Source organism: Kryptolebias marmoratus, linkage group LG16 (genome assembly GCF_001649575.2).
Source record: "Kryptolebias marmoratus isolate JLee-2015 linkage group LG16, ASM164957v2, whole genome shotgun sequence".
Lineage (NCBI taxonomy): Eukaryota > Metazoa > Chordata > Actinopteri > Cyprinodontiformes > Rivulidae > Kryptolebias > Kryptolebias marmoratus.
The window spans coordinates 21,032,252-21,036,602 of record NC_051445.1 but is presented as its reverse complement, the minus strand read 5'-3'; the positions used below and the strand labels follow the sequence as shown (position 1 = coordinate 21,036,602).

Here is a 4,351-nt window from a genome sequence, read left to right as displayed (position 1 = left end):
GAGTTTAAACTTTGTGAAGAGCTTTGTGCTTAGAAACTGTGTGAGATGAGTTGTTCCTGCTCCAAGGTCCTTCCACTCCTTGACGGGGAAAAGAAACAGATGGCGTGAGCTGGAAGGAGATAAGAGTAAAAACCCGGACTCCCTAGACAAGACAATGACAAACCTTGTTGTACTGACTTGTCACCTTGAAGTAATGTTGGTTGTCACTTTCCTGTGAGGGATCGCCCTTCCAGACAGCTCTGTGCAACTGTACTGGCTTGTCTCCTTGTCTGCAAGTAAATGAAAATAACTGAATCCATTGACTCTGTCATGATTATTTAAGTTTTTGTTCTTGTTTTATTTTTTCTCCAACAAAGATTGTAACCAGGAAGCTCTGATTCACTGTGGAAAATTAAGATGACTGAAAAGTATTCATGGAGCTTTGAGTTAAAGCAAAAACACGAATATGAATATGAATGATACTAATAATAAAACAACACTAAACTGTGTCTAAAAAAGACCTAAACTAAGTTGTACTGCACATGCTGGCAGGACCTGATAAAATCCAAGGATGACCAACCAGCTCAAAGATCTCCACCGTCACATCAGATATGATCTGCCTTACATCTTGTCGCTGTTGGGTGTAAATCTCAGTCTTTGGTCAGTTTCTTATTTTTGCATAAATCTGCTAAAATGGTCACCTTTTGCATCTGTCTGTGGTTCTATAGATGACTATCAAAATGAGCTTGCTGCTTGATCTTGTAACTCCAGTTCACAGCATTAAGCAAGATGTTATGAAAGAGCATTTACCCCCTCTTAAATATAGTTGCTGGTGTGCACAGGGACATCTCAGCTATTATGACATCAAATTTTAGCACAATATCTGTAAAACTTACTGAGCTATAGCTATTTACCTGTTGGCTGAGGTCAAAAACCTGTAGCAGCCATCTTGAATTGGGTTGCTTTCAAAAGTTATTCAGTTGCAAAAACATATCCAATACTTACTTTGAGTTTCATTAAAATTTGTCTACAGGTCCATGAGATATTGTGCTAAATATCAGAGAAACAAACACATGCGCACACTCACAAAAACATGATCCTCCATCTTTTGCCTTCCAGCAGCATGCAATCAAATTATGATTTTCAATTATCTGTTCGATCATCTAAACAAATGCACAAACAAAATATAAATTCTAATCACACAGAGTTTATTTATTGAGAGATATGTTTCTGCCTAAAGGTAAGAATTTCCTGGACAGCTATAAATAATAAATCATAATTATGTGTTTGTGCATAATAGCACTGATCAGTCTCCAAACACAGATTTTATCACAGATATGTGCAGATGGGCTGAGTTATAATATGTGAGTTAGCATGACTAATAGCCTATGCCAAAAAAAAAAAAAACAACTGTGCAGAAAAAATACTTGGTTTTTATTCAGAACTATCCTTGTGAAAAAACTGATTTTAAAAGGGAACCGAAGGAAATATTGAATGATCATAAAAGACACAAAACTGCTAAACTTGTGGATCTGTTTTTCTGAGCTTGTTTATTTGTATGTTTTGAGTGCACTTTGCTCTGTGAAGATGGGTTCACGGTCAATCAAACATGAATTTGTTTGAGTGATTTCATTCTTATTCTCGGAGGAGACATTTCTTTTGAAGGCTGGTTGCCTTTCAGGATAAAGAAACCCGTGTCATGGAGCACAAGAATTCACACAATGACTGGATTTCCTTACACACATGTGGACTTAGACTTGCAAGTTTAGTTCCATACTCACCAAAGTATTTTGTGCCCACAGCTTCACTCCTGTAGATTCAAAGGTTTGGTGTTTCATCACAACAGAGACTGACAAATAGGAGGAGAAACTTTGATTTCTCTAAAACAGCACTTGTACGTTGGAGTGTGTGGTCAAGACTGTCCGTTGATGTTGGATAATTTTTGTGAGTTGTTGAAAAAATATTTTTAAAGGAAAAAATCCATCCGTACACACAGATTTAAAATAATAATCTATTTGTAGTCATTTGGTTTCCAACATATCCACGATAAGATGCAAACATTTTTTCTCTACAACTAATCAAAATGTGGAGGTTCAGACCTCCTCAGGTTAGCGGTATAGTACATGTGCACCGTCTCACAAGATAATGGAAATATTGTAACACGTTCAAGCACAACACATGTCTGGGGAAGGCTATAAAATGCAATATGTCCTTCAACACAAAAACACAGAGTTAAACAGAGACATTTCAGAGCCCTGTGTCTTATAGTGCTTAAATAGAAATTTTACTGCAGCAGTTGCAGAACTCTGTAAAATGTTATTTCAACTTGGTGTTAATGGTACAGACTGCTCACGTCTGATAGGTTAGCAACTGCATGTTTGATATTACTAAACCCTGAAGGGTTGTTAAAGACAAAAAGAAAATTAAAGGCCTAGCATTCCCTGAAGCAGTGCATATTGCCACCACATAGCTTGCCAGAGTTTTAAACTGAGATCACCTTATGTGGAGAAATTAAGGCGTTATAGAACTTTTGATCAAACCTGGGAAATAACTCTGTGTTTGCTCTCATGCGATTTTAGGAGATCTTGCATGATGTGTCAGTGTTCAGAATATGTTTTATGAATGACTCTCAGCTACAACTAGAACAATATTTTACTCAATATCTCTAGACGTGACTGAGCTACAGCCATTTTCATGTTTAATAAAGTTGCATAGCTGCAGCGGCCATATTTAATTGGATCGGTCCCAAACATTTATTAGTTGTAGATGTACATGTAGTGAATACTTTCTGAAAGTTTCATGAAAATCGGTTCTGTGGTTCATGAGATTTTTTGTTAAAAGACAGACATATACACATGCATACAGACACAGGCAAAAACATTATCACCCACATCTCACCCTTTGGCGTCACACAATAAGCGATGGAAGAGTACAACAATAGCGGCAATAGAGGAATTGCTGTGTAATGTTGGAGCAAGGCTGACAGAGGACTTTCACTTCAAACTGGTCCTGAACATGCTGGTGAGCTCATGGAAAACTGCAAGCTTCCATCCAGCATCTACAGATCCCAGCTGGTTTTCTAGTTTCCCTTTATTGGTTGAATCACAGGATGGCAGCTAACCACTGAAACACATCCGGGAGCAGCAGTAGCCAGATAATTAGTAGAAAAGACATTTATATGGAATGTGGCTGCTTTAAATTCCGAGAAAGTCTGCTGTGCACTCTGTGCTAAACGTGACTGGTAAAAAGAGTTTTTTTTTTTCTTCCTCAAGCAGCAGAGGGGTCCATGAGGGAAACACAGAACTAATGCTCATGTTCATTTATGAGTCGTTAATCAACAATGTTTGCATATGTCACGATTCTGCGATGTCGAGGAGCACAACAGCTTGGTGGTAGACAGACTACAGGAGACAGATATTAGGTAAGTGGTTTTATTTACAGTGAACGAAAGAATATACGGAACGGGATCGAGATCTGAAAATACGAAAGAAGAAAACGGTAAGTAATATGACGAGACTGAAAACGAGCAAAGACTAAACAACTGATTTTAGGCTTACTAATTGTCAGGTGAGGTTCTGCATTGGCTGTAGGATCTGTGATTACTTCCCAGGTGAAAGTTTTCTTGTGTTTGAGTCCAGGGTGAAAACACCAGGCAGTTTGAGCTTTCCAGAGTTGAGTGTAGATGAAGGGAACAGGAGGACATCAGTGAACCATCTTCAAGGCTGGGCTTTTACGAAGAAACCGGGACCAGACTGGATTCTCAGGCAGGCAGGAAACTCACTGAGGAAAATGAATACACAAAAGCAACAGGTAAGTAAATCTCTGACTTTGACAGACTGATTACTTAAGCTGGCTCGGAGACTTTACCACACGGTAAGCAATGCTCCAGCGCTGATCTGGTTCCCACCACAGCCTTAAATACACCAGTCCATCTGATGCCTTATCTCCTTCAGGTGTGCAGGGGGAAAGTCCAACTCCACCAGCAGGAGGAGCCGGCCACGCCCACCAGGAAGTGCAGAAAATCACAGATCACTACAGCATAAATCTGACAACGTTTGTTTAAAAGGAAGATATTTATTGAAACTACAAGAAATGGAAGATTTTTGGTCTATTTACTGATCACTTTCTGAAAGTTTCATAAAAATCAATTCAGTGGTCCATGAGATATTTTGCTAACAAGCAGACAGAGTTGATTTCAATAGTTAAAGGCAAGGTTTAAAACAAAGACCTCAGTTAGTGCTCAGAGCATAAGTTGGGAATCAGTCTCAGCTACTACCTCGCCAAATCTTAGTTCAATATCTGTAAAAATGACTGAGTTATAGCTATTTTTGTGCTTCCAAGGTTGATTAGCTGTGGCGGCCATCTTGAATTG

At 38.8% G+C, this 4,351-nt stretch overlaps 1 long non-coding RNA gene across 1 annotated transcript; it reads right to left on the bottom strand.

Annotated features, from left to right (window-relative positions):
* Window positions 1-3,396: 3,396 nt before the first annotated feature.
* Window positions 3,397-3,904, bottom strand: LOC112450314. Its single transcript, XR_003038888.2, has 2 exons — window positions 3,537-3,904; window positions 3,397-3,453 (listed from the first exon to the last, which is right to left on the bottom strand). It is a non-coding gene; the product is annotated as an uncharacterized LOC112450314 (long non-coding RNA).
* Between the last annotated feature and the right edge of the window lie 447 nt (window positions 3,905-4,351).